At 46.2% G+C, this 14,051-nt stretch overlaps 1 long non-coding RNA gene across 2 annotated transcripts in view; it reads left to right on the top strand.

The window, feature by feature from the left end:
* LOC146185296 (uncharacterized) overlaps nucleotides 1-5,292 on the top strand; it is a 30,760-nt gene extending 25,468 nt beyond the window's left edge. For both annotated transcript variants that reach the window (XR_014707789.1, XR_014707790.1), the window contains one exon: nucleotides 5,099-5,292. This is a non-coding gene — a long non-coding RNA (uncharacterized LOC146185296). The remainder of the gene's footprint in view (nucleotides 1-5,098) is intronic.
* Nucleotides 5,293-14,051: the final 8,759 nt, after the last annotated feature.

Below are 14,051 nucleotides of genomic sequence, written 5' to 3'. Positions count from 1 at the left end.
CTTGGCGGCGGCTGTGTGAACCTTGAACCAAACGTGGGCGTCCCGTGTGTGTGCCTGGGAACATGTAAACTGACAACCCCCATCTGCAGCGTCCCTCCGACGATTCGGCGCCGCGGTGGCTGGCGCCGTGCCATCCGTGTTTACCTTGTTTTGGTAGTGGTGTTTTCTTTTTAAAATGGGCTTAGTGCTCAGCAAATACAGCGTCCATGCTTTGATGCGAGAGAGTGCGATCACGGGACACCGAGCAGCAGTGCGTGGTGCGTCGACAATGAGAGCGGGCATGTGAAGAAATGGGCGAATGAATGAGTGGTGCGTCAGCACGGAGAGCGGATGTTTGAAAACTGTGTGCGAACGTGCGTGTGTGAAACGAAGAAGTGTATTTGTAATCGAGTGGTTAATTATTGATAAGGCGTATGATGTGATCGGATCAGCGAAGCTCGCGTGGGCGAGCTGTATGGTTGTGCGGTCAGAACGCCGACTCGACGTCCGGACGAGGAATTCCACTCGTGTTGTGTTGCAAGCCAAGGTGGTGGTCTGTCGGATTCGCGTTCTCACGGTCGAGGCTTCACAAATGCCTCTCATGTGACTTCCCTGTACTCCTGTAAGTATGTAGATAAATCACGGCAGAGATGCCGTAAGCCTCTGCCTATTCCTCCAAACTGCTCATCATTTCTCAGGACGGGACCTGAGGAGATCGACCAGAGTGAGAGCCGAACCGAGGGTCCCACAATAACAGTGCCCTCGTTCATCATTAAAGCAAGCTCAGAGTAATTGGGACAGCCTCTTTGTCTATTGAATTTTTCACAGGCACGTGTATAGCGCATGAATTTGGGCGAAATAGTAGCAAAATGGGCGGCTCCTGACATCAGCGCCTCAACGAGCAGCAAGTTTCCGCGGTGTGACACGGTGTCGCCCAACTGTCGGAGAACAAGTTCGCGGCAGCTGTTGGAGGGCGACAACGACATGTTTCCCAATAGTTCGTGTTGGCGCGATGTGACAGGGCCGCCAACACTGCGCGAACACGCTGTTGACGGACAGAGTTGACCAACTGTTTCCGCAGTGTGACTCCGCCTTTATTGCGCCGGGAATTCCCGCCTTGGCGGCGGCTGTGTGAACCTTGAACCAAACGTGAGCGTCCCGTGTGTGTGCCTGGGAACATGTAAACTGACAACCCCCATCTGCAGCGTCCCTCCGACGATTCGGCGCCGCGGTGGCTGGCGCCGTGCCATCCGTGTTTACCTTGTTTTGGTAGTGGTGTTTTCTTTTTGGAATGGGCTTAGTGCGCAGCAAATACAGCGTCCATGCTTTGATGCGAGAGAGTGCGATCACGGGACACCGAGCAGCAGTGCGTGGTGCGTCGACAATGAGAGCGGGCACGTGAAGAAATGGGCAAAGGAGTGAGTGGTGCGTCAGCACGGAGAGCGGATGTTTGAAAACTGTGTGCGAACGTGCGAGTGTGAAACGAAGAAGTGTATTTGTAATCGAGTGGTTAATTATTGATAAGGCGTATGACGTGATCGGATCAGCGAAGCTCGCGTGGGCGAGCTGTATGGTTATGCGGTCAGAACGCCGACTCGACGTCCGGACGAGGAATTCCACTCGTGTTGTGTTGCAAAGCAAGGTGGTGGTCTGTCGGATTCGCGTTCTCACGGTCGAGACCTCACAAATTCCTCTCATGTGACTTTCCTGTACTTCTGTGAGTATGTAGATAAATCTCATGTAATGTCTTCTCTGCCATAAGTCTCTGCCCATTCCTCCAAACAGCTCATCATTTCTCAGGACGGGACCTGAGGAGATCGAGAGGCGGAGTCACACTGCGGAAACAGTTGGTCAACTCTGTCCGTCAACAGCGTGTTCGCGCAGTGTTGGCGGCCCTGTCACATCGCGCCAACACGAACTATTGGGAAACATGTCGTTGTCGCCCTCCAACAGCTGCCGCGAACTTGTTCTCCGACAGTTGGGCGACACCGTGTCACACCGCGGAAACTTGCTGCTCGTTGAGGCGCTGATGTCAGGAGCCGCCCATTTTGCTACTATTTCGCCCAAATTCATGCGCTATACACGTGCCTGTGAAAAATTCAATAGACAAAGAGGCTGTCCCAATTACTCTGAGCTTGCTTTAATGATGAACGAGGGCACTGTTATTGTGGGACCCTCGGTTCGGCTCTCACTCTGGTCGATCTCCTCAGGTCCCGTCCTGAGAAATGATGAGCAGTTTGGAGGAATAGGCAGAGGCTTACGGCATCTCTGCCGTGATTTATCTACATACTTACAGGAGTACAGGGAAGTCACATGAGAGGCATTTGTGAAGCCTCGACCGTGAGAACGCGAATCCGACAGACCACCACCTTGGCTTGCAACACAACACGAGTGGAATTCCTCGTCCGGACGTCGAGTCGGCGTTCTGACCGCACAACCATACAGCTCGCCCACGCGAGCTTCGCTGATCCGATCACATCATACGCCTTATCAATAATTAACCACTCGATTACAAATACACTTCTTCGTTTCACACACGCACGTTCGCACACAGTTTTCAAACATCCGCTCTCCGTGCTGACGCACCACTCATTCATTCGCCCATTTCTTCACATGCCCGCTCTCATTGTCGACGCACCACGCACTGCTGCTCGGTGTCCCGTGATCGCACTCTCTCGCATCAAAGCATGGACGCTGTATTTGCTGAGCACTAAGCCCATTTTAAAAAGAAAACACCACTACCAAAACAAGGTAAACACGGATGGCACGGCGCCAGCCACCGCGGCGCCGAATCGTCGGAGGGACGCTGCAGATGGGGGTTGTCAGTTTACATGTTTCCAGGCACACACACGGGACGCCCACGTTTGGTTCAAGGTTCACACAGCCGCCGCCAAGGCGGGAATTCCCGGCGCAATAAGTCAGCCGGCGACGTTACGGCTGGCAGGCAGCAGCGCATATCATCGCCACCCGCGGGAGGCGCCGTTGCCGAAGCTCCGCGCCCTTGCCAACGGGTGAATGCGCTGCCTGCAAGACGCCACAACGGGGGAAATGGTTTGCATGGAAACTCTGCAAAAAAAGAAAACCGTATCTGCAAGTAGGAAATTCGCAGGAATGAGTAATCAGCTCAAATATGAGTACTTTTGGTTGGTCTGTTGTCGTCCGGAAATTCGCCCGGCCAGCGAACAGGCCGAACACCGTTGACGGACACTGTTTCCTGCTTGTTTTGGTTGCCAAACACTGTCACACCGAGGTAACACTGCAGCAACCTGTTTGGCTTCCCGACTGTTCGTGCGGTGTGACATGCTGTTGGGGAACAAGTTGGTTCGGAAACTTGTTGACGGCTTGTTTGGCAAACTTGTTTGGTTGAACACTGTCACACCGAGGCAACACTGCAGCAACCTGTTCGGCTTCCCTGCTGTTTCTGCGGTGTGACATGCTGTTGGGCAACAAGTTGGTTCGGAAACTTGTTGGCGGCTTGTTTGGAGAACTTGTTCGGTTGGTGTCGCTGTTGTGTTTCCGCAGTGTGACTCCGCCTCTAGAGTGAGAACCGAACCGAGGTTCCCACATATAACAGTGCCCTCGTTCATCATTAAAGCAAGTTCAGAGTAATTGGGACAACCTCTTTGTCTATTGAATTTTTCACAGGCCCGTGTATAGCGCATGAATTTGGGCGAAATAGTAGCAAAATGGGCGGCTCCTGACATAGCGTCTCAACGAGCAACAAGTTTCCGCGGTGTGACACGGTGTCGCCCAACTGTCTGAGAACAAGTTCGCGGCAGCTGTTGGCGGGCGACAACGACATGTTTCCCAATAGTTCGTGTTGGCGCGATGTGACAGGGCCGCCAACACTGCGCGAACACGCTGTTGACGGACAGAGTTGACCAACTGTTTCCGCAGTGTGACTCCGCCTTTAGTACAGCAAGTTCAATGGCACAGCTGTGCGAATATATCTTTCATCCCACGACATGTGATCGGTTGCGGCGATAGCATAGTGTATCGATAGCTCAATGGTTTGAGAGATACACAATCCTATCACCGCAACCGATCACGCGTATTGTGAAACTACAACACACTCGTGCTGTGCAGTGAACATCCCCTTTGTGAAATTTCATCTGCGCCGAACCTTCATTTAGTCTAGGTAAATGCGCCATTCCATACGCCATCTGGGTCAGTGCGGCCGAGATCGCGAGCGTAGTGTCGGGCGAATCCACCAGGCGGCGGGACAAAAAGACGCAGCATGGCGTAGAGTAAGCACTCTCACTAATAACGAAGACCGAAGCTATGTCATAAAGGTTGCCGAGACCATCGAATAACGAGAAGCCAGACTGGCCCGTTGCCGAGAAACCTACCAAGCGCTTAATAGAGCCAAGATCGAAGCGATGACAGCGAATTCGGCTACGGCGGATGGCTAACGCTTTTGACTTCGCTCAAGGATAGTTTACCTCTACAATTGTTTGTGAAATCATCGCTTAAGAAAGTCAGGGGGAAAGAATTGGACGAATGGGCGGGAAAGAAGACTAGAATGGTGCCTAGATGCAGTATATATATGGAGAAGGGATTACGCATTTGGAGAAGTCTACGTGCTGCTGCTTGAAAAAAAATATGCTTCAAAATCTTGCCTAATTTATTTTGGGCTCACGAGTACCCGGTAGCGTCAAGCAGCTCTTCTGCAAGAGACATCTAGTTGAAGTTCGACATTATTGCAGACTGGGCACGGGTGGACGTTGCCTCATCAGGCGGTCCCATTTATGCAGCCATAGTCAGCGCTGTCACTTCATTATTCTAACGACCCGTATCCGTTCCTAAACGCATTCATTTATTCGTGATCGTCCCGGCGTGCCGCAAGTAACGACTGCTCAAGCAAAATCGCTCTATACTCGGGCAACTATCAGCGATATCACGTCCAGAAAAAAAATGTGTTGAAAGGGAGCATGCGTGGGGGCGTTACGAGTTCTGAGCCACAAGGATTCCAAACGCGCATAATAACACTGCTCTGTCCTCGTGGCCAGCACTGCACTTATCGCAAGCATATTATGGTAACGACCAAGGCGCGTTCATTAAGAAGAACTGATCTCTCGCCTGATTTATAGTTCCGTCTTCTTTTTTTGTGCCTTTCCAGTTTTGGGGGTTTATTGTCCGAAAGCAACTACGGCTGTAAGAGACGCCTTCGACATGTGACCTTGTCTCAGACATTCTAATCACGCAGCCAAACAATCACGTCCAGCGTTGATGGGCATGTGTAATCAGTTCTGCTTATTCAATAAATGTCGCTTCGTTGAGTACGGGAGATGCAAAAATAAAGAGAGATGATGGAGTAGAAATCTTGACGTATTTCTTCCCCCAGACAACTTCGTTCGGTCTTCTATTTGGCTCAACATGATATATCTTTCTTTTTGTTTAGGATCATAATCGCTTAACAGAAGGAACCTTCAAATAAGCAAGAGGTGGCATGAAATCAGCATTGTAGTCCGTGCGAGTGACATGAAAGGATAAACAGGAGAAATTCTAAGCCACAGCCATATTTGACGTGACCGCGGCCTGTGCTCCTGCGCCTACATTCCTGCCAGACGGGAGTCGTCCGTTTAGAGCGAAACGTGGTCGTGTTCATGCGTTTATGTAGCTGGTTACATGGCTCCAGTGCCAAGGATTACTGCAGCGAAAGCCTAGACGAGATCATTTGGCAAGCTAGCGGGAAATTTCGATGTAACCAGATAAGCCAAAATGGTAATATAGAACCTGTAACACTACGAGATGCATGAGCCACAGCTGAAGCTACAATATGTTCTCTTTTTGCAGGATGAGGCTGCACTAAAATTCGCTTCCATTTCTCGGAGTACTGCTTTTATGCATCCTAACGCTGATCACACAGTTAACTGTCGACCATGTGAATGACAAGCATTTAGAAAACATCGTTCAAAAATCTTGTCTTCGTTGGTTATTGCAGCAAAGTTCAAATCGTTACTGGGTGATTAAAAAGAAATGAAACTTATTAGCGAATATCATGATTCAAATATTGCTTCTCTCTAAGCGTTTCTTCGCACCTGTTCGTCAAGGTGTACTGAGGTAGAGGGTGTCGTTTTCTCAAAGAACGCGCTCAGAAGGCGTACGGAAATGACGACCGCAGCGGTTCGAGATAAGCGCGCCCTCATGTTCGCGGCACTTTGTGCAACCACCCGTCGTTAATTAAAAAGTTGTGGTGATAGAGGAGGGGGGAAGGGGGTTGAAGCTTTCAAAAAGGGTGCGCTCGGGTGCACTGGCGTATTGGTCACTGAAAGGATTGAGTCGCACTCCCGACACCCAAGAGTGGGTGTCAGTGGGCACTGGCTGAGAGCCCACTTCTGCCAGACCTTCGAGTTAGCGGGAAACGAGAACTCGTTAAATAAAAGTATTGCGGAAACTTCTCCGCCACTTTCTTTTCTAAAAGAAGGACCCTGTACACGTTTGAGAGTATTTTTTTCTCATTAATTTTATTCCGTCCCGCACTTATCTTGACACCTTTTCCATGTACTAAATTGAATCACTCTCGAATATTTTTTTCCCCTGCCTTTTATATTGCAACCGCTCGGGAGAAGATACCATATGCTGAAGTGCACAGTTTCGTCTTCCGAGACGTAAATTTTAAAACAATCTTCATTTCTAGTTGTTTATTTTCCCTGACGCCTTTCAGGGAACAAAGTCTGAGACCATCTAGCACAGTCGCTTTTAAGCACTCGATTTTTTTTTTTTTTGTCTTCAGCAGGAAAAAATTTCCAATAAGAGGTATAGAAAATGCAAGAGAGAGAGAGAGAGACTAAAACAGCTCGCATTATGAACCCCCGAGGGGAATAATGTCGTACATCACCAAAAAATTTATAAATTTTTTTGCCGCTGAAAATTTTTTTATTTTACTTGAAATTGCGATTGCGTACGTTCCTTATATTAAATAATATTCTGCGCACTTCCACAGCCGAAAAACAAAATTCAGCCCAAACGCTTCAAACTGCCTACGCGTATTTACATGTAAGAATTAAGCCACGGGGGGCAAATGTTTTGAAATGAGGTTTTCGAAATGGTATAAGTTTTTCTGATGGTATTGTATTCGCTCTGTGTGTGCATTTTCGAAGTAGAGTGTCATCCTTCACACGATATCTAGGAAACGTGCTCGCCGAAACCTGCATTTGAAGGCATGCTTATGGACGTATGTAAATATATCGTTGGCTCCGTTTTCTGTCGTGAGCTGTCATCTAAGCTGAATAACCCATGCTTCCTGAATTTATAGAGCGAGAATTTGTATAGTACCACCTCGAATGCTGTACTAAATAATTTGCCTCGGGAATTTGATTCGTATGCCGGAAAACTGGCGTCGCACAGAGATCGCCAGTGAAAGGTGTTTATATCGAACGACACTTATATGATTGTCTCAAATGGCAATGGCCCCGGCAACAGATCGAATTTTAAGCATCTAAGTGAAGCAACGTGGATGCTCGGATTGCAACGTAAGTGCTTTTTACGGCTGCTTGATGGCGTAATTCATTGCTCTTGTAATTTTTCTGGCTGCGCAACTCCTGATGATACATTTTTCTAATAGTCTCTGGAACGATAGCCGCCAGCTTTTCACTTAACGGGACAGGCATTGCTTTCGCATTACAGCAGGAAAGGTATTACAGTCATGACATGAAACCGTCATAGAAGCTCACGTTGCGTCTCATACCCTATATGAACAAGGCAACATATCTTGCACGAAAACATGCAAATAGGGAGGCATCATTACCACTCGCACTACAGGGAAGCCCATGTGTTCTTTGTCACGTTAATTTTGCAAACACAACAAAGATAATAGCCGTCTTGTGCATCAAGTATATTATGCTGCGCCGCCCAAACTTTGCATACTTCTGAAGTTTCAGGGAGATATGCCCTCATGTAGCAGCGGCAGCAGTCCAGCGAAGTCAGCAAGGAAGGTGAAATGTTTTCAAGAGGAACTCGTTATTGTGCTGAGTTTCCCCCTTGAAGAAACTAAAAACTAGGCTATTGCAAATTGAACAAACCTGCATGGTCGTCTTCGCGGGACTAAATCAACACTGCTCTCAGTCGCGCTCAAATTAAAGGTGAAAGTTTAGAAACGTGCTCGTGTAAAGAACTTACACTAATCAGTATCAACGTAGAATCAGTTGTGTAGCTAAAAATATTCCAATTAACTAAATATTGTGCCGCCGCGGTGAGAGTGTGGTTAGGTTGCTCAACTGCTGCACAAGGGTGCGGGATTGAAATCTGGTCGCGATAGCTGCTTTTTAATGGAGGCGAGAAGCGGGGCACCTGTGTACTGTGTGATGAGCAGCGCACGTACGGTAAAATGCCCCTGGTGGTCAAAATTTCCTTTAGTCATATAGCTAAATACATGGCTGGTAAATAAATATCGCCGCACTTGGGGCCATGAACTAATCGACTATATCCAAAACGCCGTCCTGAGCAGCTCTTCAAAGGAGGAAGATGGCCACAAAGAAGTCTTCTACACGTCGCAAAAAATAAATATCAGATTGCAATTACTATTACCGCACGCCGTAAAATATAGCTGATTACGGTGGTTTGTTGCAGCCCCAGAAAATTATCTGGATAATCACAGGACAGTGATAATCTCCTATTTCGTCATATGTATTGGAACGTTTTTTCTATGACACAAACTCGCTCAAGCTTCAAAGAATAGTGTAGCTTACTTGAACGTTCTTCATGTTACTAATGTTCAACAGGGGGTGTTTTTAAAACCTGTCATCGCTGATTTTGCAACATTCCCTTTTGGCGACATCAGTCGTTACACTGAACGCTCTCTCCAAGAAAGCACTAGATGGGAAGCGATATTAAACCGTACGATCACTTCGCGCACCCGTTCGTAGCTGCGCAGTGCTGTAACGCCAGCTTGTACGTCCTCTATGAAGAACCGCGCTTTGTTGTTGGCGCTGTGAAAAGGCGCTGAAGACCAGAAAACCATGCTTACTGTAGTAATAACTAGTTTTTTCAGTTGTTCCTCCTGGTTTACAGACACCCCTTGAATGCGTTCCGCTAACGAGAACGGGTGCCTATTGCACGATAAGCTCAAAGGAATTGAAGTTAATTGTATCCAGCAATCCAGAATCAGCTCAAGATCGAATGACGCATGGTTCATAGGCCACGGGAAGAGAATTCTGAACAGAAAAAAAAGAGAGGATTTATAGGAAAGCGACTCGAAAAAATTCACCTTTTGACTGACAGAGGTATAACATTTCCGATCGGAATACAGCCGTTGTCTTCGAAGCTAAGCAAAAATATTTTAGCCGGTCTCTCCCAAATATGTAGAAGTCATGCCCTAAAGAATTTTGGCGCTCAGTTAATCGGAAATGTTACCAGATAGCGCCTATTAACACGGACGAGAATGGCTGTGCCTTTTCTTCTGTAGAGAAGAAGAGGCACAGCCATTCTCGTTCAATGGTGCGTATATCCCATATTTCCTAATTTTGTATAAGTATTATTGTCAAGCTATTTATTATTCTCTATTTCACTCATAACTTCATATCTTGTTTATGTTTTATGCTACTCTACTTCCATATATGTCCCCATATAATGCCCTGCAGGGCCTTTAGAGTAATTCATATAAATAAGGAAAATAAGGAATATAAATAAGGAAATTTGTCCTGCTGTCTCAGATAAGCTTCCCGTACAAACGGGACAGATAAGCTTCCCGTAACTAACACATGCAATCAATATCAAACTCTGCAAACGTCTAGAAGGTAAACCGATAGATATATTGGGAATTATGGTACAAACATATGATATGCCCAAAATCTGTGTTCATAAACAACTTCCTTCTTTGAAAAAATGTACCTGATCAAAGTACTGGGCATACGAAAGACAGTAGCGGAGGAGCAGCTTTTTGGCGACCAAGGCTTACGTTGTACCTGCGAAAAGTCTGAGATTTCCGAGGAAGGAGCACGTCCAGATTTGGGTGAAACAGATAATCTAATTCTCCCCAGCCCTCTATAACACGAATCTTTCAGCAGCACAAACAAGGTGACAATCTTTTCACTACCGTCGCAGCCGTAACGAAATCCTCAGACGTTGACGAAGGAAACCAACCTTTAGGTTGACCTCTTTTTTATGCACAATGTTTTTATGCGAAGCGAGTATTGCTTTTTAGGCAGATTAGTTGCGCGTCTTGGCATGTGAGCATTATTTTCTTCTATCGTTGGAATAACCCCGAGGAAGTGAGGTAGACTGATACGAAGAAGCTAAGAACAGCAGACGCCTTCCCAGGCTCAAATAACAAGCCCCGTACGTGACACCGAAGATCTCTTCGGTGCCTCTGACGTGTCCATATGTCACGGTCGTAGAGAGAATCCACCGCAAATTTGCTTCCGCTGGTGAGCACACAGCGGTTGAGATGCCGTGACGTTGGCGCGTTCGCCTTGGACCAAAGCCATGTGTGACGCGAAGAAGGTTTGTATGTCTGGTGGGAAAAATCTAACTGGAAGCAACTTCAGCGCTCATCGCTGCTGAGAAAAGACCGGCGGAGCACTGCGTTTTCCCGCCGCGTCGTTCTCTGTGCCGACGACAGGGTATCACTTGTAAAAGCTTGTTCACGATGGCTTTGTATGCATCAATCTTGCTGCGATAGCTGCGCGGGCGTATAGTGGAGACAGAGATACTCTGCACTACGAAATCTTAGCTATAGTATCTTACCCTTACCGTGCCCCGCCTCACTCCACTATGCATTCACACTGACGGCTGGCTAATGCAATATGCTTTAATATGGGTGCACGTCCGAATATTCAAAACTGATGATATTGTGTACATTGTGTACCACCCCTTATGTTTATTTTGTACATAATCTTCACGCATGTACCCACCCCTTACGTAATACCCCCGAACCGGGGGTCTTTAAGGTAATAAAGTGATGATATGATGACATTTCTTTTTTGTTGCGAAAGGAACACTACGGCCAGCTCAGATCGTCGCGTATGCTCATATGACGTAGCCACAAATGAAAGGCGCAATGAAATCGGGGCAGGAACCGCCAACTTGGGTCTCTCGTCTCACATGGGACGGTTATGTCAGAATCAGCTTGCTAGGACCCTGGTATTCACGTTACCCCTATAGGCCACTAAGGAACGTTCATACGGCTTAGTTAAAGCGGAGCTTTATATGTGGGCTGGTAGCCTACGCTATCGCGTCATCCCCTAAATGCGGAGCTTAGGTGTCCCATATTTAAATGCACTAAACGCCATTACCACTACCAACTAAAATGCCGCTGAACGTTTATGCGGTCAAAGGAACCCTGGTTCAATGGAACGCGCTCCAAAAGATAGAGCCGGCGTCGACGCCGCTGCCATCGCTGTGTAAAACTGCCAGACGGGGGTCGTAGTAACCGGGGTGTGTATATCTTCCAAAGCCAGCGTTGAAACTGCGTTGGACGTTCTGGCTACCGGAATGCCTAGCCGAACTGAAAAGGAGTTGGCTGTCGTGACGGGGACTTTAAAAACAAAAACTCCGCCTTTGTTCAAAGCTGCAGAGGAGCGGTTTCTACTCTAGTTGCGCCAGCACCAACCTTAAACAACCGCACACGGGTGAAGCAGTTTAGACTTGGGTTTACACAGAATCTCGGTAGATCCAGAGTACATCGTCAGCAGAGTGGAAACAAGTTCAACTACTTCACTGATAATCGCAACGTCATCATTGGTGTAAAGAATAAAAGCCTAGTAATTGTCTCAGCAGTTTGTCTTGTCTAAAGAACAGAGCTAAACCAAACGCTTAACCACAAACTACAACCACAAGCGTACACTCATGCAGACGTTGCTTTCGCAATTCAACTATGGTTAACCAGAGCTAAGCCACATCGATCGTTCTTATCTAACTGGATCTGCCTGAATTATTTTGGCTTAAACCCTTTCTATTTTTACTTGCCGGCTTCGTGTGCCCAGTTAAATAAGATTTTTCAGGTAAATCAATTACCATCAATGGTACTACTATCTTCTCACTGTAACAACTATTAGTAGGCCACTGATTACTTCTCTTAGGGTATTACAACTCTTTATTTTTTTTTTTTATTTAAGATAACTCTCACTGATCGGTGAGGGCCTTGTATGAGGGGTGGGCTAATAACCTGGTGTTAATCAAACATTAATTCGATGACTGTCGTATTTATTATCGTCATCACGTAGAAGTGTACATTTTCTGCGATGCGAATGCTCCCGCTGAGATAACAAAAATATTATATTAAGATGCTTATACTCGAGTTCTCATGTCATCAAGACCTGCGGACATTCCACAGTAACTCAGCTTAGACCTGCTCAAGCTCTAGACCTCCTCAAGTGGCTAAGGAAGAAACTCATGTAGAACCTTTATTTAATTAATATGATGTTGCTAATTAGGGTTAGAGTGAAAAAAATGCTGCACATGCAGGAAACCCTCACGCACGCATGTCCATTAAAAATTGCATTTTTACCTTTATAAACTTAGACTGGGTAATAATGTTCACAATGAGGCGATTACCTGTTTAATTACAGAAGAAATCTGCGGCGGAGGAAATGAAATAAATATTGATATCTATTAAAGCTAATGAAAGGGACCAGCTGAGTTGGAAGAGCACCGGACGCGATATTCGGAGGTCGTGGGTTCAGTTCCCACCATCGGCACGTTGTTTTTTTTTCTACTTTGTGTTTAATTATCTTTCCCCTAATCAGACTACGTTACTAATTTCTGTGATTATCCAAGTAAACATTAAAAAAGACAGAAGTACCATCCCCAACGCTTTCCTTGGCCTCGCCGACTGTTGGCTTCTTTCCTTCACACACATATATATATATATATATATATATATATATATATATATATATATATATATATACGATAAGAGTTCGGTAAATACGTCATTGTAATACGGATGGAATCTGCCCCTCACTTCGAACACTGATTGTATACCTGAACGGAAAGTACATTAGAGAAGAAACGCGCTTACATTATGATACAGATCTCATGTGCAATTGTAAACAGGTCACGCTAAAGCATTTTTATTATTGAATCAAAGTTTATCTAATTTTTCTACATATAAAGCTTGAAAATACTTTGGAAAGAAAGGAAAGAAATAGCTAAGGAATACGTCTTTTAGCAGACAAGGTCGCATCAAAATTTAAAAGTTTATCCTGGTGACCTTGCTTTTAAATAGTAAGTGGGCGCGCCCATCAATTAGCGCTTTGCGTATTCCTTGGTGCTTCTTGGCTTCTGGTGGACGCAATATCACCCTACCAAGAGAAAATTTAGAAAGTCTGAAAACAGTTACGTCTAGTGACATGTGTTGCCGCTCGTATCCTGTTAAGGACAGTAGAAAAATTGGTTCCATTCATTTACTAAACAAGAGTACAATTGGTTGAAATTGTAAGAAAAATAAAATTTCACTTCGGAAGGATAAGCGCATTTCACTACTGGTACTCTATTCCTGATATCACTGTAAAAAAAAAAAATCTGATAAGTATTTAGACTAAATCGAAACCTTTCTTATAATGAAGGTATTTTTCTTTGTTAATCTACAGCAGAAGGTGCAGCAAAATAGTTATGACATAACATTCTAGATGTTTGTCTTTACCTTCCATTAACTACACGGCGAGGTACGAATTAGATTTTTTAGAGACGAAGCTGATACGTCCTGCATGTCGCATCTAATCCCTTTTAACGTGCCTTCACGATGTTAGACCACTTTTTCGCAATCGTCGGCACCGTCCGTACGTTGCACAACACCAGGCAGTAGTTGTTCTTGCCCCCCCCCCCCCCCCCCCCCTCCTTGTTTTTGCTCTTTGCATGCTCCCTTAATCTCGAAGCATCAGCGCGCACAGATGCAGGAGCAGCCGTCGAGACAAATCCGTCGGGTGGGTTCACTTGGGCTACAGCTAGCCTGCACTGCTTCCAACCGAAGTCAGGTTATCCGTAACAATCTCCGATCTCATCGATCTCTGCGACTGGCTCAAGTGCACCGTCCTTCGGCCGCCTACGTCCTTAATTTCCACACCCTCCTCCCCGTCGTTTTTCTGTGTTCCCTCTCCCTGTGTCATTTCGTTCCCTCTAATGTTTCTAAG

This window comes from Amblyomma maculatum, chromosome 6 (genome assembly GCF_055883805.1).
Source record: "Amblyomma maculatum isolate TAMU_Amacu chromosome 6, ASM5588380v1, whole genome shotgun sequence".
NCBI classification, from domain to species: Eukaryota; Metazoa; Arthropoda; class Arachnida; order Ixodida; family Ixodidae; genus Amblyomma; species Amblyomma maculatum.
The sequence above is the reverse complement of the archived record's forward strand: the minus strand, read 5'-3'. Positions and strand labels throughout refer to the sequence as shown.